The sequence below is a fragment of the Syzygium oleosum genome, unplaced genomic scaffold (genome assembly GCF_021117445.2).
Source record: "Syzygium oleosum isolate NSW1041296 unplaced genomic scaffold, Sole_v2.1 Sole_v2.06, whole genome shotgun sequence".
NCBI classification, from domain to species: domain Eukaryota; kingdom Viridiplantae; phylum Streptophyta; class Magnoliopsida; order Myrtales; family Myrtaceae; genus Syzygium; species Syzygium oleosum.
The window spans coordinates 8,003,480-8,025,507 of NW_026607490.1; the positions used below are offsets into that span (position 1 = coordinate 8,003,480).

General features: G+C 41.2%; 2 long non-coding RNA genes, 4 other non-coding genes and 2 pseudogenes across 6 annotated transcripts; 6 read left to right on the plus strand and 2 right to left on the minus strand.

Annotated features, from left to right (window-relative positions):
- The first annotated feature begins 516 nt into the window (after positions 1-516).
- Positions 517-678, plus strand: LOC115686037 (U1 spliceosomal RNA). The gene has a single exon (XR_004006304.1). It is a non-coding gene; the product is annotated as a U1 spliceosomal RNA (small nuclear RNA).
- A 224-nt stretch (positions 679-902) lies between these two features.
- Positions 903-1,624, plus strand: LOC115685952 (uncharacterized; annotated as a pseudogene).
- A 3,732-nt stretch (positions 1,625-5,356) lies between these two features.
- LOC115685972 (uncharacterized) lies at positions 5,357-7,578 on the minus strand. Its single transcript, XR_004006290.2, has 4 exons — positions 7,056-7,578; positions 6,259-6,318; positions 6,059-6,139; positions 5,357-5,781 (listed from the first exon to the last, which is right to left on the minus strand). It is a non-coding gene; the product is annotated as an uncharacterized LOC115685972 (long non-coding RNA).
- Positions 7,579-8,581: 1,003 nt separating this feature from the next.
- LOC115686035 (U1 spliceosomal RNA) lies at positions 8,582-8,743 on the plus strand. Its single transcript, XR_004006302.1, has one exon. It is a non-coding gene; the product is annotated as a U1 spliceosomal RNA (small nuclear RNA).
- Positions 8,616-10,235, plus strand: LOC115685971 (uncharacterized; annotated as a pseudogene).
- Positions 10,054-11,084, minus strand: LOC130138541 (uncharacterized). Its single transcript, XR_008816893.1, has 3 exons — positions 10,961-11,084; positions 10,535-10,862; positions 10,054-10,259 (listed from the first exon to the last, which is right to left on the minus strand). It is a non-coding gene; the product is annotated as an uncharacterized LOC130138541 (long non-coding RNA).
- A 2,608-nt stretch (positions 11,085-13,692) lies between these two features.
- On the plus strand, positions 13,693-13,854 carry LOC115686036 (U1 spliceosomal RNA). Its single transcript, XR_004006303.1, has one exon. It is a non-coding gene; the product is annotated as a U1 spliceosomal RNA (small nuclear RNA).
- A 1,780-nt stretch (positions 13,855-15,634) lies between these two features.
- Positions 15,635-15,796, plus strand: LOC115686034 (U1 spliceosomal RNA). The gene has a single exon (XR_004006301.1). It is a non-coding gene; the product is annotated as a U1 spliceosomal RNA (small nuclear RNA).
- The last annotated feature ends 6,232 nt before the right edge of the window (positions 15,797-22,028 follow it).

Here is a 22,028-nt window from a genome sequence, read left to right on the forward strand (position 1 = left end):
TCTGGGCTGCGCACTCAATAACAACCAGCTAAAGAACAAAGAGCCCCTGCTCCCATGAAGAAACAAGAAGGCCCCCGGAGGAAGTTTATTGACCCCACGAGCAACATAAGCAGTGTTTGATCCTCTCACTACTTGGAATTTGACTTCTTTTATGGGGTGAGTTGGTCAACCTAAGGATTGTCAAAGAGAGGAAGTTGACTGCCCGCAGACATGCATCTAGAACTATTTTGATTTGTCCAAGGAAACTGATCAAATTCAGCTGATCAAATACCACTCTTTTATCTTCTCACCCTTTTCTCTCTTCCTCATGGTGAATCAGCCAAAGAAACAACCAATGATTTTTCTCGCCTTCGACCTCCCAATGAGCCCCCCCTGCAAAACCATTGCCATTCCCTAAAAGACCCCAAATTTTGACCGACTCCTCCATATCTCTCTCTCTTTGTCCCACACAGAGCGACTGCTTAATCAGCAAGAGAGTTTGACCGGTACAAAATCAAGGCCCGGGCACAGAGCAAATCACTTACCTGGACGGGGTCAATGGGCGATCACGAAAGCTTATGGCCTGGGCCTAGTGACCTCCATTGCACCCGGTAGGGGTGCTAGCTCAAGGTCGGCCCAAGTGGCCGAGCCTACGTCATAATTTGTGGCAGCGGGGGCCTGCGTTCGCGCGGCCCCTACCCAATTCCGCAGTTCAATCCTTCATCGGCTTACGGTTCGCGCGGTCCGCAGGATTCTCCAAGTCATATTCTTCGTTTTTCATTCATGTACCTAATTCTACTTTCCAGGCATTTTCGTCTTCGCTGATTTCAGGAATAATAGAGGAGGTGGGTCTTCTTTACCAGATATAAAAAGATGGCTTTAGAGTTCAGCATCAGAGAAATCGTAGTTTTTTTTGTCCTGCGATGGAGACAGTAGACCCATAGGCCGTGAGTCTCCGTCCCTTCAGGATTTCCGACGCTGACGACTTCCTTTCGTTCGCAGGTGACGACCAGGTCCACGAAGTTCCTGAGATGGAAGACGTTGACCTCGAGAGAGGAGGCCCTGGCCACCATCAGGGACGTCTGCATACCGCACCCTTGGCGCCGCGCAGTGTGTCGGGGACCGCTGCGTCGGGTTCATCTCCGTCTGGCCCGGGTCGGGGGACGACCGGTGCCGGGCAGACATCGGGTACGGCCTAGCTCGGGAGTGGTGGGGGAAGGACGTGGCGACCCGAGCGGTGAGAGTGGCGCTGTCCCAGCTGTTCGGGGATTTCCCTGATGTCTTGAGGATTCAAGCCTTTGTCGGGGTGGACAATAAGGCTTCGCAGAGAGTGTTGGAGAAAGCCGGGTTCGCAAGAGATGGATTGCTGAGAAAGTATGCCTGTCTGAAGGGGACTTTGCAGGGTTTGTGCTTGTACAGTTTCTTGTCCACTGGCGTCGTCCCTGCAGACCGATAAGTACCGATCTGATGGCCTTTCAGGTTGAAGGCATATTGAAGTCCGAAAATTTTGGCCTTGCTGCCAAAAGCTACTAGGCTGATCTATATTTCAAGTGTCACGGCCCAGAGAAATGAATCGTTTCTAAACGATTGATCGTGACTGATTCTTATATATTCTAGAATACTTCTGGGGACGGGCAAATTGACAAGTGCAAATGGACCCAGCCAAGATCCGGGCTATCATGGAATGGGAACCGCCAACCAGGGTGATAGAACTAGTTCCTTCCTTTATGCATATGAAAGTACTCTTTCTTTTATTTTTCTTTTTTTCTTTTTTGGGCATATGGAAGAACTTCTGAAAATGGTATGGTGAATTCGATCGACAGAAAGCATGGCAAGCGGAGGACGTAAAAGAGTAAATCACCAAACGCACAGGAGGTTATACCTACAAGACAGTTATGAAATCTCACACTAAAATTTAGGTGGTTGGAAGAGTCCAGCGCGAATATCGGGCTCTAAGGCCTGCTTGAGCAGTTTGATTTGCACACGTAAAAAAATTGAAAGGGGAAACGAAAAAACGTACATGTCCCCGTAGCACGTTGTCAAATACTTGTCACGAGGACAACTCTTCATTAGTGTTAGCGATATCAGGATATCTATTTGATTCTGCATATCTCTAGGGAATATGCATATATTTCTTTTGATATTGCATATCCTTGATTGATTTAGATTTGATATTATGTTTATCTTGTTTCCTTAATCAGTTATCTAATAAGTCTATAAATAGGCTCTCCATGTATTCTTTTATATATTATCGAATATACAAAAATCCTTCTTCTGCTTTACTTTTAACTATTAGAACGGACCGGCTGGAATTTGTTCTTGATGTGTCAATACTGTCAGTTAAACCAGATGAAAGTACGTCGACACGTTGAGGAAATTAGTCAAAGATCATAGAGCATATTCTCTGCCTCCTGCTTCACGGATTGAAAAAGCGCAGTAGACATGTAACGCTCTCCAAAGCTTGCGAAGACAACCTGAGCAGGTTTAACATTTAGTATAAGGATGATCGAATGGCTGCTTGCTGCTGAAGAAGAGTATGAACAGGAAGAAATGGTTTTTAGTCTCTTGAATAAAGGAAAGCAGAATAGTTTTATTCAACAGAATGTCAACATCAAGCTGAACAATACTCAAGTAAGCCACACTAACAAAACATGAATATATCGGACCTAAGCAAGTCCTTAAAAGGCTTTATCTTGGGTCTCATCCGGATCTCGAGATCCCTAGAAATGTAAAACTTTATGAGAGTATTCCTTTTTTTCTGGAGAAGATAAATATACATGGGGAATTGGGAGTGCGAGGTATTCGGGCACCGGCATGTTAAAATAAAGAACACATCCATAGAGCCCAACCCACAAGATGGGGATAGGCCATGGAGGCTCTCGTAGGAGATTTGGCTCCCTTCCTTTGGTGAGGTTACCTCTTAACTGAACACCAAGGATCTAGGGGAACCCTACTTACATAGCTAAGTTACTGCGAACTCACTTGTAAAATGCATGAATTTCTACTTATAATGTCCCATAAATGCAAATTAACTCACCACAACGAGCTTTCCAGAATTGTCTGGCCTCTTTGCAAGTTTGATTGCAACTGCAGTGGCTGCACCTGACGATATTCCGACCTGCAAAGCGCAACAGATAAAATCACAAAGAAGCCACCTGAAAAGCACGCAGCAGAAAACTCTGAATTGCCACGATCATGGTATATCCCAAGAAATCAGTTGAGTATAAATATTAGTCAGCTTGCGCATTGTGTCCTAGGTTGGGGGTCTGAAGTCTCAATGCCTCGTGCTAGACAAGTCACTTTACCAGCAAACCCTCCTTCACTGCAAGAAGCCTGGCAGTTTCAATAGCTTCTTCACTTGATATCTGTAAAGTCAGAAAGACAATCCTGTAATAGCTGCTATGAAATTACTCAGTAGAGGTCAAATTAAGTTTATAAGCTTGATATACAACGATATACAGACAGATGAGAATTCGGCTTTGTCTGCAATGAAAATTTAATCTCCAAGGGCCACTTCATCCAAGGTGAACTTCTGGTGCTGGGCCTAGATCGAGGTGATGGAAAAAATTGGAGGGAAACACCAATAGTAGCTGTTTTAGCGTTTAGAGCAAAAATTCCATCAATGCTGCTGAAATTGTGGATGAAGATTATCCAAAATAAGCTAGTTTGCTTGCGAAGTAGCTTTACTAGTACATAGAAGTCATTTAACTTGGCCCTTCTAGTGGCAGTTTATGAATCGACGATAGACACATGATCCAACCATGTCAGATTGCAGGAATCGAAGGAACAGAGCAGAAGGTGTACTAGTGCCAATCGTTCTTTTAAGAGATGGAAAGCGCATGAGTTTGTCCTAAGAGTTATGCGATCCCTGTACCACTTGATAGGAACCACATTTGCACCGCGAAGATCGTTGGCTAATTGGCATGCAGGTCATGGAAAACATGTGCAATTGAAAACTTGTCGTCATTTAGATGACAAGGAATTGCGACTGTATGAGGTAGTAAGATGGATATTAGCAAGAGAGCAGACTAAAAGTCAACACATTTGCTATTAACTTTGTAGTTTGTGCAATCGAGTCCTCAAATTATATAGATTTTTCAATCAAGTCCCTTGGCCGATGGTAATACTTAGTGAACCGACATATCGACATCGACAGACAGACGATGGTCACAAGCCTGATGTTGAAATCACATAAGCCATCTTGGAACCAAGAAAGTTACGGCGAATTTGCTCGACTTTAATCGCAAATTATCTATCTCGACAGCTTGATTGGAAAAAATTGATTATTCAGAATCGTTGTAATTTTTCGGAATTTTTATAATTGGTCAAGAAAATTTCGACGTACTAATATATTCATGGAAATACGGGGGAAGTCCGTTGTATTCTCTCTTTTATTATTATTATTATTAGCCAAGATAAAAAAAGAAAGAAAAATCAAAAAGTTGACTGACAAACTCAGTAAATAAATATATAGACAGAGCATTGCATCATATGCGTACTGGGGAAAGAGACTCCGGCGAAGGTGTCAGGTTTGACGTCTACATTCATCTTGGTACCATAGGAGATGGTCTTGTATTTTAAATTTTCGGAATAAAGATTGCAAAAATAAATAATTGCAAATCGAGACTCAAAATTAAACGTAAAGATTAAGGCTCCGTTTATTTCATGAAAATGAATAATTTGAAAAATATTTTTTTAATAATTATATTATTTAAGTTAATGAGAAATATTTCAATTATTGACAACGATTTATTTTCTGAACATTTTAGTAAACGATGAAAATATTTTTCATCCATTTATCTTTATAAGCAATACAATTGATCAATTTTATGAAAATATTTTCAGATCATTCATTTTTCGCAAAATAAACGCACTCTAAAATCACATCTCTTAAAACCAACCCCGAACAAACTCGAGCGATCCAGAGTTCATGGGTCGTGCATGCTAAGGCTGTGCAACCGGACCAGTTCTACTTGGGAATTGAATCGGACCACCCTGAAAATCGGTCCGGTTCTAGGTTTCGTTGGAACCGGCCCGTTTGGAACCGGTCCCGGTTTCAAGTGAAGAATCACTCGGGATTCGGACTGAACGAACTGGTTTTGGAATCAATTTCATAAAACCTAAAAGTCTTTAACTTTTCTCTAGGCATCTTTTTCTCCATTCTCTCCTCGACTCCTACCAAAAGCTAGTAGACTGATCTACATTTACAAGTCACTGGGTTATCTACATTTATGTATGAGAATTAACTCTGGTATAGCCGTGTTCATCAAGAACTGAACGTTACTTCTTCATGTAATATGAGATGGAACTGCTATCAGCTTTATGCATACGGCTAATTCGATTACAGAAAGCATGGCAAGTAGAGGAAGTAAAAGAGTAAATCCGAACTCTGAATCGTCACCTTTCCCCTTCACCGAACGCAGAAGATCATACTTACAAGATGATTATGAAAGTTCACACGAAAGTTTACATGGTCGGAAGAGAACAGTACAAACATTACACACCGCGGCCAGCCTGATCAGTTTTATTTGCACAAGGAAAGAAAAAAAACTGAAGCGGGGAAACAAAAAGAAACATACATGTCCCCGTAGCTTGTTATTGTGTACTTGTCACAGAGGACAATTCTTCATCAGAATGTGCCGGCTGGAATTTCTTCTTGATGTGTCCATTAAACCAAATCAAAGTATGTCAACACATTGAGGAAATTAGTCAAGGTTCATAGAACATATTCTCTGCCTCCTGCTTCTCGGATTGAAACAGCACAGTGGACAAATAACGCTCTCCAAAGCTCGGGAAGACCACCTGAGCAGGGTTCGTGTTTAGCATAAGTATGATGGAATGGCTGCTTGCTGCTGAAGAAGAGCATGAACAGCTAAAAAGGGTATTTTTATCATTTAGAGAAGGAATATAGGAGTAGTTTCATTCAACAGAAAGTCGACATCAAGCTGAAGAAAATTTAAGTAAGCCACGCTAGCAGAACAAGAAGATATGCATGCTTACACAGCTATGTTATTGGGAAGTCACTTGTAAAATACTTAATATTCTGCTAATGATGTCCAATAAAAGCAAATTAACTCACCACAATGAGCTTTCCAGAATTTTCTGGCCTCTTCGCAATATTAATTGCAGCTGCAGCAGCTGCACCCGACGATATTCCAACCTGCAAGTGAAAAAGATAAAATCACAAAGAAGCCACCCAAAAAGCATGCAGCAGAAAGAAATGTTTCCTAGGTTGGGGTTCTGAAGTCTCAATGTCCAATGATAGACAAGTCACTTTACCAGCAAACCCTCCTTCACTGCAAGAAGCTTGGCAGTTTCAATAGCTTCTTCACTTGATACCTGCAGAGTCAGAAAGACAATCCTGTAATAGCCGCTGTGAATTGCTCAATGGAGGTCACATTATGTTCGGAAGCTTGATATATAAAGATATACAAACTGAGATGAGAATTGGTCTTTGTCTTTTCGTGAAACTGAATTTCCGAGAGCTTTTTCATCCTAGGTAAACTTCTGGTATCTGGACCAAGAACAAGGTGATGGAAAAAATTGGAGGGAAAAACCAATAGTAGCTGTTTTAGCATTTAGAGCAAAAGTTCCCTCAATACTGCTGAAATTGTGAATGAAGAATTTCCAAAACAAGCTAGTTTGCTTGTGAACTAGATGTACAAGTTGGTGGAAGTGCATTTTACTTGGCCGTTCGAGTGGGCAGTCAATGCATTGATTGAGATAGCAGGAACCGAAGGAACAGAGTTATGCAGTCCCTCACTGTCATGTACCACTTGATAGGAACCACATTTACATCACAAAGATCGTTGGCTAACGGTATGCAAATCAAAAAAAGAATGTGCAATTGAAGAGTCGTCGTCATTTTGTTGAATAGAAATGATGACTCTATCAGGTAGTAAGATGGACATCAGCTAGAGAGCAGACTTTCTGTTCGCATGTTTTGTGCTTTTGCCCTTGTCCTACAGCTTGGATGTTATGAAATGTAGGAACGAGGATAACTGAACATGATGGCAGGACCAGAAAACAGAAAGAAGATAGCACAAACTTGTCTTCTTGTATGGATAAAGACTTACTTGAACAACTTCATCAAGTAATTTCACATCAAGCACTCCAGGGATGAAGCCAGCACCGATGCCTTGTATTTTATGCGGACCTTCGGCAATTTATTTTGTATAATGCATGAAATTAAAATAGAACGATGCTGAACATCACAACAACATATGAAAGGGTAGAAAGTCTAAGCATTAATTTATTCCCAACACAAATGAAGCAAATTCACATGTTCTAGTGACAAAATAAAAGGCTGTCCAGGCAGAACCCAGGCATGTGGTAGCTGCACCGTCATGAGAGGAAAAGGAAACGGATAATCAAAATCTACGGTTCGTTGATCATATCAATCTTTCAATGAAGTTAATTTAGGGGCAAGTAGTTGCTTTCTTTAAACATAATTGGGATAAGTGCACTAAAAATCTTAAAATTTATCACGAAAATGTAATTAAGTCCTAAAAGTTGCAAAAAGTGCAATCGAGTTTTAAAACTTGTCAAATTTGTGTTATTGAGTCATTCCGTTAACTCTATCCAACTTGGCTGACGGAAATTATGACGTAACTTTTTTTATTATTTTATCTATCATATGTAGCAATGACGTGGCTCAAATGACGCAGTTTTGATCAAAATCTTATTTTAATACGAATTTTATTTAAATTAAATTAAGAAAGGGTAAATTACAAAAAAAAAAAACAAAAGACGTGAGAAACCAGGCACGTTAAGGTCAGAGAGTTTAAGAAGACAAACCAAAAGTTGCTTCTGCAATTAAATAAGAGGAACTTGACGATTCATTTGCAGATTTCGAAGCTTGTGTGCTTTGACCATTGCTTCGTCACCACCATCTTCCACTTCTTCTCTGGGGGCCGAGCCGGCCGCCTATAATGTATTCAATATATCAAAAGGCATTGACTCAATAACTCGGGTTTCTCTCTGTCTCTGTCTATGCAGAGCAGCATTGACTTAGCATCTGTTAATATAAAGTCACTGTCAATGTTTTATGTACGTGAGAAAAGTTCAATTCGTGATTTTCACTCGCTCGTCAGTCTTGGCATCTGGGCTGCGCACTCAATAACAACCGGCTAAGAACAAGAGCCCCCGTCTCCCAAGAAGAAACAAGAAGACCCCAGGAGCAAGTTTATTGACCCCAAGAGCAACATAAGCAGTGTTTGATCCTCTCACTACTTGGAATTTGCCCTCTTTTATGGTGTGAGTTATTCAACCTAAGAATTGTCAAAGAGAGGAAGTTGACATGCATCTAGAACTATTTGAACTGTCCAAGGAAACTGATCAAATTCAGCTGATCAAATACCACTTTTTATCTTCACCCTTTTCTCTCTTCCTCATGGTGAATCAGCCAAAGAAACAACCAATGATTTTTCTCGCTTTCAACCTCCCAATGAGCCCCCCCTGCAAAACCATTGCTATTCCCTAAAAGACCCCAAATTTTGACTGACTCCTCCATATCTCTCTCTCTTTGTCCCACACAGAGAGACAACTTAATCAGCGAGAGAGTTTTGACCGGTACAAAAGCAAGGCCAGGGCAAAGAGCAACTTACTTACCTGGGCGGGGTCAATGGGCGATCAAGAAGGCTCATGGCCTAGGCCTAGTGACCTCCACTGCACTCTGGAGGGGTGCTAGCCCAAGGTCGGCCCAAGTGGCCGAGCCTACGTCATAATTTGTGGCAGCAGGGGCCTGCGTTCGCGCGGCCCCTACCCAATTCTGCAGTTTAACTTTTCACTTAGATAACCCCCAGCCGGTTCGCCCGGTCATTTTCTTCTCGCGGTCTTAGTTTATGTTCCAAATTCTACTTTCCTGGCAGCTTCATCTTTTGCTGATTTTCGGAATAAATAAGGAAGTGGGTTCTCTTCTTTCGCTACCAGATATAAAAAAGAACATATGAGCTTTAGAGTTCGGCATCAGAGAAATCGTAGTTTTTATGTCTTGCGATGGAGACAGTTGACCCATCGGCCGTGAGTCTCCGTCCCTTCAGGATTTCCGACGCTGACGACTTGCTTTCGTTCGCAGGTGACGACCAGGTCACGAGGTTCCTGAGATGGAAGACGTTGTCCTCGAGAGAGGAGGCCCTGGCCACCATCAGGGACGTCTGCATACCGCACCCTTGGCGCCGTGCGGTGTGCGTCGGGGACCGCTGTGTCGGGTTCATCTCCGTCTGGCCCGGGTCAGGGGACGACAGGTGCCGGGCGGACATCGGGTACGGCATGGCCAGGGAGTGGTAGGGGAAGGGCGTGGCGACCCGAGCGGTGAGAATGGCGCTGTCCCAGTTGTTCGGGGATTTCCCTGGTGTCTTGAGGATTCAAGCCTTTGTCGGGGCGGACAATAGGGCATCCCAGAGAGTGTTGGAAAAGGCCGGGTTCACAAGAGATGGGTTGCTGAGAAAGTATGCCTATTTGAAGGGGACTTTGCAGGATTTGTACCTGTACAGTTTCTTGTCCACCGACGTCGTCCCTTCAGACTGATAAGAACCGATCCGATGGCCTTTCGGGTCGAGTCTCAAAAGGCATATTGAAGGCCGAAAATTTTCGCCTTGCTGCCAAAAGGTAATAGGCTGATCCATATTTTCAAGTCACTAAGTTAACTACATTTATGTACCAGAAGTAGCTCCTGAATAGTCATGTTCATCGTGATCTCAATGTTACTTCTTCGTGGAGTGTGAAATGAAACTGCTATCAGCTTTATGCATATGAAAGAACTCTTTCTTTCTTTTTTCTTTTTTTGGGCACATGGAAGAACTTAATGGTGTGGTGAATTCGATTGACAGAAAGCATGGCAAGCGGAGGAAGTAAAAGAGTAAATACGAACTATTAATTGCCACCCTCCCCCTTCTCCACCAAACGCAGAAGGTTATACTTACAAGACAGTTATGAAAGCTCACACGAAAGTTTACGTGGTCAGAAGAGTAAGCACGAATATCTGGCTCTAAGGCCTGCCCGAGCAGTTTGATTTGCACAAGTAAAAAAGAAACTGAAGCGGGAAGCGAAGAACATATATGTCCCCGTAGCACGTTGTTAAATACTTGTCACGGGGACAATTCTTCATTAGAAAGGGCCGGCTGGAATTTGTTCTTGATGTGTCAGTTAAATCAGATGAAAGTATGTGGACACGTTGAGGAAATTAGTCAAGGTTCATAAAGCATATTCTCTGCCTCCTGCTTCACAGATTGAAAAATCGCAGTAGACAAATAACACTCTCCAATGCTTGCGAAGACCACCTGAGCAGGGTTAATATCTAGTATAAGTATGATCGAATGGCTGCTTGCTGCTGAAGAAGAGTATGAACAGGTAGAAATGGTTTTTAGTCTTTTGAAAAAAGGAAACCAGAATAGTTTTATTCAACATATGGTCAACATCCAGCTGAACAATATTCAAGTAAGCCACACTCGCTAAACAAGAATTTATGCTGCCTACATAGCTAAGTTGCTGCGAACTCACTTGTAAAATGCATGATATTCTGCTTATGATGACCAATAAATGCAAATTAACTCACCACAATGAGCTTTCCAGAATTTTCTGGCCTCTTTGCAAGATTGATTGCAGCTGCAGCAGCTGCACCTGATGATACTCCGACCTGCAATGTGCAACAGAAAGAATCACAAAGAAGCCAACTAATAAGCACGCGGCAAAAAACTCTGAATTGCCACGATCTCCATACATCCCAGGAAATCAGTTGAATATGGATATTAGTCGGTGTGCGCATTGTTTCCTAGGTTGGGGGTCTGAAGTCTCAATGTCTCATGATAGATAAGTCACTTTACCAGCAAACCCTCCTTCACTGCAAGAAGCTTGGCAGTTTCAATAGCTTCTTCGCTTGATATCTGCAAAGTCAGAAAGACAATTCTGTAATAGCAGCTGTGAAATTACTCAGTAGAGGTCACATTAAGTTCAGAAGGTTGATATACTATGATATACAAACATATGAGAATTTGGCTTTGTCTTCAATGAAAATTGAATCTCCGGGGGCTTTCATCCAAGGTAAACTTCTGGGGCTGGGCCTAGAACGAGGTGATGTAAAAAATTGGAGGGAAATACCAATAGTAGCTGTTTTAGCAATTAGAGCACAAAGTCCATCAATGCTGCTTAAATTGTGAATGAAGATTTTCCAAAATAAGCTAGCTTGTGAAGTAGCTTTAGTAGTACATAAAAGTCATTTAACTTGGCCCTTCAAGTGGCAGTAAATGAATAGACAATGACACATGATCTAACCTTGTCAGATGGCAGGAATCGAAGGAACAGAGCAGAAGGTGTCCTAGTGCCAATCGTTAAGACATGGAAAGCGCATGAATTTTTCCTAAGAGTTATGCGATCGCTGCACCACTTGATAGGAACTACTTTACAGAAGTCACAAAGAAGACGAGCCCAAATTGCTAAAACAAAGCATTTATTGTATTGTGCTCTTTCTCCATCCAAGTTTAATAGAATTTCTTCATATGTCACAGCTAAAGAAATCTGGGAGAGACACTTAATTACAGTTGAAGGAACGGTTCAAGTATGGGAAACAAAGATGAACATACTTTTTGGAAACTACAAGATGTTCAAGATGAAGTCTAATGAGACCAACATACAAATGTTCAAGAGATTCACAAAAGTTGTGAATGGTCTTGCCAATTAGGGAAAAATCTTCACTGATATTGAAAAGTAAACAAACTCATGAGGGCACTTCCACAGGAGTAAAGTCACATGAAGACATCAGTCTATGAAATAATGAGAATCCAACCCATATCCCTGGATGAACAGATAGGACCCCCACTGTCCTATGAAGCAGAGAATTTGAGCGAAGGAATTAGCATCAAAGGTAAGAAAGTCATTGCTTTCAAAGCTGATTAAAATGATGCTGTTGAACTGACATCGTCTGAAGATGAAGATGATGAAGACATGATACTCCTAACAAGAAGGTTCAAAAACCTGATGAGAAAAGGAAAAAGCTTCAAAGAAAAAGACAAATGAGATTCTCGGAGGAGATTCTCCAAAGCAAAAATGAAAACAAATAGAATGACATTATTTGCTACGAATGCAAAAAGCCTAGTCACACAAAAATGTTGGGAAAAAGAGGAACTCATAATTGTGTAAGAGGAACTTGACACTGTCAAAGGTGAATATGAACTTTTCAAAATGAATGTGCTTCTCTTGAGGAGAACTTGTCAAAAGTCAGCACAAGATTCTCTGTGGGTTTAAAGACACTTAAGCACAATCTTTGCATTCTAATTCCTCGTTACAACAAATTAGGTTTGGGATATAAGGAAAATGAAGTAGAAAGAAATTCATTCCCAAGCACCAAGGAAAGGATTAGATGGAAATAATTGTGCTAGAAACTTCATTGGATCTGTTGGTGGAAAGTTATTCGACTGTTCCAACTGCAATGAAAATGTTCATTTAATAAATGAATGTCCATATTGTGGGTGCTAACAATACAATCCAGAGGGGGTAAATAGGTTGTTTGAGAACTATGAAAAAATTTACAAAATATAACAGATTAAACTTTAAACATTAGTCCAACCAAAAAAAAAAACCTTTAAATAGTAGCAGAAGTAGAATATAGATATCAGGTGCACGTGCTGCTGATGAACAGATAGTGCTGATAATGAGCAAGTAATGCTAATAGTGAAGACATAAAAGATATTGCAAACATGTATATATAGTTGTTCGGCTTTATTCTCAAGCTTACGTCTACTAGCAACACTAACCGCCACAACAAAGTTGGAATTTACTAGTAATCTTCAAGAGAAGTAGTCATCAAGTACTACCTTTCCAATTGATCACACTATTAAGACTCACATTCTGCTATTATACTTGCTCTTATCACTGATTACTAACATTAGCACTATACAAACATTGACATCAGAAATACATAGTAACTAACAACAAAACAAAGCAAAGAAGAACACCCAAAGCACATCATTCGTTTTATTCGTTTCCACTCTACCAACCTATTTCTCTTGGATTCAATATATAGCCATCCATCCTCATATGACGGTTCTCCATTAAAATCCTTAAGTAGCCATTGGTTCTACCATTGTCAGCAGTAGGACGTCGCTCAGAATCGTCAGAACGGCTCTCTGACAAAGAGCCGGAGTCTCTGCTCCCAAGAAGAAGAAAAGAGCAAGTTTATCCCCCCCAAAGAAAAACACAAGAAGACCCCAAGAGCAAAATAGGCAGGGTTCGGTACTTTTACTACTTGGAATTCGACATCTTTTATGGTGTGAGATAATTAACCTAAGGATTGTCATAGCGAGGAAGTTGGCTGCTCGCAGACATCTATGTAAGAACTATATTGAACTGCTCAAACAAGCTGATGAAATACCCAGAGAAGTTTGGACCAGACATCCTTCATTTACACGCTCTTTCGCATTCTTTTTCTTCACCCTTTTCTCTCTTCCTCATGGTTAAACAGCCAAAAAGCAACCACTGCGAACTACAACAGCACAATCACGACTCTTAGGAAGTCCCCTGTTCGCAAGAAACACCCTTTTGATTCTTCTCGTCTTCGACCACCCAACGGGTAACCTGAAAAACCATTGCTATTCCCTAAAAGACCCCAAATTTTGACCGGCTGCTTCATCTCCATCTCTCTCTTTGTCCCACACGGAGTAGCAGGTGAATCAGTGAGAGTTTGACCAGTACGAAAGCAAGGCCCGGACAATGAGCAAATCACTTACCTGGACGGGGTCAATGGGCGATCAAGAAAGCTCATGGCCTGGGTCTAGTGACCTCCATTGCACTTGGGAGGGGTGCCAGCCCAAGGTCGGCCCAAGCGGCCGAGCCTACGTCATAATTTGTGGCAGCGGGGGCCTGCGTTCGCGCGGCCCCTACCCAATTCTGCAGTCCAATCTTTCACTGGCTCGCACGACTCCCGTTGGTCTCTGTTTACATCACTAATCCAACGCGTTCTGGCAGCTTCATTTTGTTGAATTTTGGAATCATGAAAGAAGTGGGTTCTCTTCTTTCGCTACCAGATAAAAAAAGATTGCCAATTGCAGAGAAAGACCATACGAGCTTTAGAGTTAAGCCGTCCCTTCAAGATTGCTGACGCTAACAAATTCCTTTCATTCGCTGGTGATGACCAGGTCACTAGGTTCCTGAGATGGAAGAGAGGAGGCCCTGGCCACCAAAGATTTCATGTTAAGATTGCACGCTGAGTCCCTCGGATTGAAGGAAAGGGGAAAAGATTATATGAAGTGTTGCATTGACAAATAAATTCTAGCCAACATCTTAACAGGCTGAATCCCGAATACAAAGCAAGTCATTACTGGGAGTGAGATCAGAGTCGTCATAATGTGCTTGGAATGGCATCAGCACGTCGAACCACGTAGCCAGACATTTCAGTACACAAGTTGAGATCTCCATGAATAGGTGACCTGTTTATTTCAAACTAACACCGAACCGATTTGTGGCTATTGTAACTCTAATCGAAAGTCATGTTCTAAGCCTCGCTCCTGATCAAATTGAAAAGGGCGGTCGAAAGATAACGCTATGCGAAACTAGAAAAACAACCTACAGAGATGGAGAAAGTCGGGACCAGAATAACGACTTGAGAGGCAACATGGTGCATGCGGAGATTGAAGGTGGGAATTAGCAGGAGAGCAAAGTGTCGGATCAAAGACAACGCCCAATCATCGAGGAAGAAATAAAAGTATCCCTTTTTAACTTGAGGCGTTGCAGAGGAACAAAATGCAAAGAAATTAACACTTGCAATGATCAATTTACCTAAATATTCTGGTCGCTTTCTCAGCTTTATCGCAGTCGCAGCCGCAGCTGCAGCCCCTAAAGAGATCACAACCTACTCAAAGACAAAGTGGTAGATTGCCAAAGGCGAGAACGCAAAGTGCTGTCAGTATAAGTGAGGGCCATCATAGCAATATGGTCTGAAATTTCTCATGATGGGTCACTTTGTGCATCTCAAATAAAAAAGACATTTTGACGGAGCTAAAAGTCCATACTGTTGGGACAGGAAGGCATGGGTTTCCCCTCCCTCGTGAGGGAGCGAGGATCCAAGGGCCGCCTCGGTGCGCTACCCTGCAACGTTAGAGGGCCTTTATAATTTAGGCTCATATTTTATTGGCGGCTGCCGAGGTCCATTGATAACGAAATTGCAAGATCTATTTTGCTTGAGAGTGGCTCTAATGGTGGTGTTCGTTCTTCGAGACAAGCAATGAAAATAGTTTGAACTCGTCCGGTTTGCTACAACTTGATGGGCTTGTTTGGCTCTAATATATAGATAAGAATAATACAGAAAAGATAAATGTGAAATTTCTGTATATTTCGATGTATCCATAATGAAGAATACACGAATCTATTTATAAGTTATACTGAATGTTATACAAAGTAATTGGATATCACAATATCAATTACAATCAATCAAGATCACGACTCTTGGTAAGTCCCCTGTTTGCAAGAAACACACTTTTGATTCTTCTCGCCTTCGACCACCCAAACGAGTCCCCTGAAAAACCATTGTCATACCCTAAAAGACCCCAAAATTTGAGCTATTCCTCCATCTCCATCTCTCCCTCTCTCTGTCCCACACAGAGCAGCAGGTGAACCAGCGGGAGAGTTTGACCGATACAAAGCCAAGGCCCGGACGCAGAGCAAATCACTTACCTGGACGGGGTCAATGGGCGATCGAGAAGGCCCATGGCCTGGGCCTAGTGACCTCCATTGCACTCTGGAGGGGTGCTAGCCCAAGGTCGGCCCAAGTGGCCGAGCCTACGTCATAATTTGTGGCAGCGGGGGCCTGCGTTCGCGCGGCCCCTACCCAATTCTGTAGTCCAAACTTTCGCTGGTTGGTGCGGTTTATTGGGTTCTGCGTTGTTATCGCTGATCCAACTTTCCTGGCGGCTGCATTTGGCTGATTTTAGGAATGATAAAAGAAAGAAGTGGATTCTCTTCTTTCGGTACCAGATAGTTGCCAATTGTAGAGAAAGACCATAATAGCTTCAGAGTTCAGCATCAGCCGTAAGTCTCATCCCTTCAGGAGATCTGACAACCAGGTCACGAGGTTCTTGTGATGGAAGACTCTGGCCTCGAGAGAGGAGGCCCTGGCTACCACCAGGAACGTCTGCATACCGCACCCTGGGTGCTGTTTGGCGTGTGTCGGGGACTCTGCTTTCATCTCCGTCTAGCCCGGGTTGGGGGATGACAGGTGCCGGGCGGAAGTTGGGAATGCTGGGGGAAAGGGCGTGGCAACCCGAGCAATGAGAACGACATTGTCCCAGGTGTTCGGGGATTTCCCTGATGTCTTGAGGATTCAAGCCTTTGTCGGGGTGGACAATAAGGCTTCTCAGAGAGTGTTGGAGAAGGCCGGGTTCACAAGAGATGGGTTGCTGAGAAAGTATGCCTGTTTGAAGGGACTTTGCAGGATTTGTACTTGTATAGTTTCTTGTCCACGGGCATCGTCCCTGCAGACTGATAAGTACCGATCTGATGGCCTTTCAGGTCGAGTCTTGAAGGCATATTGAAGTCTGAAAATTTCCGTCTTGTTGCCCAAAGCTACTAGGCTGGCCTTGAAATATAGATTGATTTCGAGGGTTTCCAAACGAAGGATCGTAACTGATTCTTATAAATTCTAGAATACTTATGAGGGCGGACAATACTGTAATAATACACTTGTGTAATAAATACGGCTAGTCGGTAGATGGGGAGATGCGATCTCCACCATCGGCGAGTGGATGAGTGCAAATGGACCCGGCCAATATCCGGGCTATCACGGAATGAGAGCCGCCAACCAAGGTGATATGAAAGAACTTTTTATTTTTTTTTTCTTCTTTTTTGGGCATATGGAAGAACTTCCGAAAATGTTATGGTGAATTCGATCGACACAAAGCATGGCAAGGGGAGGAAGTCAAAGAGTAAATCCGACCCATTAATTGCCACCTTCCCCCTTCTCCACCAAACGTAGGAGGTTACACTTACAAGACAGTTATGAAACCTCACGCGAAAATTTACGTGGTCGGAAGAGTACAGCGCGAATATCAGGCTCTAAGGCCTGCCTGCGCAGTTTGATTTGCACAAGTTACAAAAAAATTGAAGGGGGAGCCAAAAAAAAACGTACATGTCCCCACGTTGTCAAATACTTGTCACGAAGACAACTCTTCATTAGAAAGGTCCGGCTCGAATTTGTTCTTGATTTGTCAGACTGTCAGTTAAACCAGATGAAAGTGTCGTCAAGTTGAGGAAATTGGTCAAGGATCATAGAGCATATCCTCTGCCTCCTGCTTCACGGATTGAAAAAGCGCAGTAGACAAATAACGCTCTCCAAAGTTTGCGAAGAAAACCTGAGCAGGGTTGACATTTAGTATAAGGATGATCGAATGGCTGCTTGCTACTGAAGAAGAGTATGAACAGGTAGAAATGGTTTTTAGTCTCTTGAATAAAGGAAAACAGAATAGTTTTATTCAACAAAAGGTCAACATCAAGCTGAACAATACTCAAGGAAGCCACGCTCACAAAACATGAATATACTCAAGGAAGCCAAGTCATTAAAAGGCTTCATCTTGGGTCTCGTCCGGATCTCGGGATTCCCATAAATGTAAAACTATAAAAGGGTATTCCCCTTTTCTGGAAAAGACAAAAATATATGGGAAATTGTGGGTGCGAAGCGTGCGGGTACTAATACGTTAAAATAAAAAATGCATTCGTGGAGCTCGACCCACAGGATGGAGATAGGCCGCAGAGGCCCTCGTAGGAGCTTCGGCTCCCTTCCTATGGTAAGGTTACCTCTTAACTGAACACTGAGGATCCAAGGGAACCCTGCTTACATAGCTAAGTTACTGCGAACTCACTTGTAAAATGCATAATATTCTGGCCTCTTTGCAAGTTAACTTGTTGGATGTTTGTTTGTAAAACAAACAAAATAATGCTTTTCCTTTGTCCCACATAGGAAAGTTTTTGAGAAAGTGGGCCGCTTTATAATTGTGAATATCTTCTTGCTCTTTAGAGTGAAGACAATGGGGTGTGTGCTAGTCCACACAATACCCGCGTGCGGGTGCGCGAAAAATTGCGCGATTATTAGGCACACTTAGCACTAATCCCTTTATATTTTTATTTTATTTCGTAAGGTTATCTTGTTAATTTTTATTAGTTGAAAGGTTGTTTTTGTTTATTAAGTAAATTTCGAAATTAAGAAAATTCGGAATTATATATATATTTATTTATTTATTTTATTCCGAATTTTACATGTGTCTTTTCAAGACAACTTTTGGAGATTATACTTGTTCAGTTTTCAATCTTTTCCGAAGGGTTGCATCTATTCAGTTTGCAACTTCTTCCGAAGGAATATCTTTGTCAGCTTTGCAACCTTTCGTGAAGAGTTGCCAATGTTCTTTAAGACCGATTTCTATATATGTCAGTTTTTGAAAAGAAAGAAAATAGAGATCAATTTCTTCAAGTCTTCTTTTGAAAACTACAGCCATCATTTCTTTTGTTTCCTAGAGAGACCCTGGAGAAATACTAGAATTGCTATCTAGTATTCTCATTTTGAGACTTTGTTGTATCGTGGAGGATTTTTGCCGGTGACCATTAGCAATAATTGTGGGGCAAATAAATCCTTAAGGAAAGTGATATCACGCCTTAAAGTCCGACTTGATTGCTCTTTTGATTCGAAGCCATTTTATTTTTCAACAATCTTAAGGATTTATTTCGTTCAACAATGGAGTCGGAGACAATCAAAATCATGAACCAAGACATGGTCAAACTGGACCGGTTCGATGGGAACAACTATGCTCGCTGGAGGGACAAGATGATGTTCTTCTCACTGCCCTAAAGATATCCTACATTATGGATCCAAAATTGGCGCCTATTGAAGATCCGAAGCCTACTGTTGAGGGAGAACAACCAAGTGCGGAAGCCGTTGAAAGGGTTAACAAGGAAAAGAGGAAACGTGAGGAGGACGAATTGCTGTGTCGTGGACACATTCTGAATACACTGTCTGATAGATTGTATGACTTATTCACTGAGATGAAGTCGGCCAGAGAAATTTGGAACGCACTGGAATTCAAGTACAAAGCGGAGGAGCAAGGTACCAATAAGTATTTAATCGCAAAGTATTTCGATTTCAAGTTTATTGATACTAAGCCCCTGTTGGAACAAGTCCACGAATTACAAGTGCTCGTCAACAAAATTCGTGCCCTCAAAATTGAAATTCCAGAAACCTTTCAAGTTGGAGCAATTATTGCAAAATTGCCTTCAACTTGGAAAGACTACGGAAAAAGGCTGATGCATAAGTCGGAGGACTTCACCTTGGAGCAAATACAGAAACATCTTCGTATTGAGGAAGAGTCACGTACACGTGATAATTCTATTTTGTATAATTCCAAGGTAAATGCTGTGGAGAGAAAAAGAAAATTCGGCCAGAACTTTAAGGTAAAGAACGGGCATACATTTAAGAAGACACACAAGAAGAAGAAGGGTTGTTGTTTTGTTTGTGGCAAACAGGGACATTATGCCAAGGACTGCATTCACCGCAAGAGCATATCAAAGGACAAGAACATTCCAATGATGAAGACAGATGCAAATTTGGTTGAAGAGAACTATGTGGCCATGATTTCAACCAAGTTTTCAAATATGAACATTGCTGAAATCAATGGTTCGATGGCTATGATTTCTGAAATCAATTCTGCCACTGTCCAATCCGGTTGGTGGTTAGATTCTGGAGCGACAGTTCATGTGTGCAAGAACAAATATTTGTTCAAGCAATTTGAAGAGACTGTCGACACAAATGCTCAAGAGGTCCTGATGGCGAATAATGCTCTTTCAAAGGTTGCTGGCAAAGGCACGGTGGAGATAGATTTCACTTCTGGAAAGAAGATAACTCTTCTTAATGTGTTGTTTGTACCTGAAATTAGGAAAAACCTAGTTTCTATTGATTTACTTTGTAAAAGGGGGTTTCGGATTTTGTTTGAATCCGACAAGGTTATCCTGTCGAAGAATGGGCTATTTGTTGGAAATGGCTATGCCAATGATGGCATGTATCAATTGAGTATCAATAATAATATCGCTACTTCTATTTATATTGTTGAGTCTCTATCTTTATGGCATAGTAGGTTGGCACATATCAATATTCGTTATTTAAAGAATATGAAAAGGTTAGGCTTGATAAATTTCAATGGCGAATTTGATATATGTGAAATATGTGCTAAGTCTAAATTAATTAAGAAACCATTTCCAAGTGTGAAAAGAAATTCGAGTTTATTGGATTTAGTACATACTGATATATGTGAATTCAATGGAATGATAACTCGTGGCGGTAGAAGGTATTTCATTACCTTTGTGGATGATTGCAGTAAGTATTTATATGTTTATCTCATGAGGTCGAAGGATGAAGCATTCACCATGTTCAAGAAATATAAAGCTGAAGTAGAAAATCAATTGGAAAGGAAAATCAAAGTTCTACGTTCAGACAGAGGTGGAGAATATTTCTTAAATGAATTTTCTTCATTTTGTGAAGAACATGGTATTATTCATCAAGTTTCCGCACCATACACTCCACAACAAAATGGTATGGCTGAAAGGAAAAATTGATCTCTCGGAGAAATGGTTAATTGTATGCTTTCGAATTCAAAGCTACCAATTAATCTTTGGGGAGAAGCATTGCTTACTGCATGTTATATTCATAATAGAATACCATCTAAGAGAAATAACGTGAGCCCTTATGAATTATGGAAAGGTAGAAAATCAAACATGTCATATCTTAAAGTGTGGGGGTGTTTGGCATACTACCGAGTACCGGACCCTAAAAGAACTAAACTTGGTCCTAGAGCTATCAAAAGTGTCTTTATTGGATATGCTGAAAACAGTAAAGCTTATAGGCTTCTTGACTTAGAATCCAATGTCATTGTAGAATCGAAAGATGTTGAATTTTTTGAGAACAAATGTTCTACAGGTTCTGAAATTATTGAAAATAATTCAAGACCTATAGAAACTCATGTAGATTCTCAAGAGAAAGGAACAAATGATTCTAGAGACATGACTGAATTGAGGAGAAGCTCTAGAGCAAGAAAACCTAAGGATTTAGGTCCAGATTATATTACTCACGTTTTCCTTGTTGAAGGAGACAGAGATAATAACGTGGTAAATAAATACCCTTTAGTATTAAATTTAGAAGACGATCCTAAAAGCTTTGTTGATGCTATGTCTTCTAGAGATACTTCTTTTTGGAAAGAAGCTGTAAATGATGAAATGGACTCAATTATGTCCAATAATACTTGGGTATTAGTAGACTTACCTAAAGGATCCAAGCCTATTGGTTGCAAATGGGTTTTTAGAAGAAAATATCATTCTGATGGTTCTATCCAAGCTTTTAAGGCTAGACTAGTGGCAAAGGGGTATAGACAAAAGGAAGGAATAGATTATTTTGATACGTATGCTCCTGTTGCACGTATAACTTCTATTCGAATTCTTTTTGCTATAGCTTCCATTTATGATTTTTGTGTTCATCAAATGGATGTCAAGACTGTTTTCTTGAATGGAGACTTAAATGAGGAAATTTACATAGAACAACCAGAGGGTTTCATTCTTCCTGGAAATGAAAGGAAAGTATGTAAATTGGCGAAGTCTCTTTATGGGCTTAAGCAAGCTCCTAAGCAGTGGCATGAAAAATTTGATTCGGTCATATTGTCTAATGGTTTCATCCACAATAGTGCTGATAAGTGTATATACTCTAAATTCACTAAAGACTATGGTGTCTTAGTATGCTTGTATGTTGATGATATGCTTATCTTTGGAACAAATATGACTGGAATAGTTGAGACTAAGAAGTATCTAACCTCCGTGTTTAAAATGAAGGATTTAGGTGAAGTAGATACTATCTTAGGTATTAAAGTTAAAAAGCATGGTGGGGGTTATTCTTTGAGCCAATGTGATTATGTTGAAAAAATGCTAAATAAATTTCAGCATCTTGGTTTCAAGGAAATAAGTACTCCATTTGATTCCAGTATTAAGTTAAATTATAATACTGGTAGAGCGGTAGTACAACTTGAATATGCGAGTGC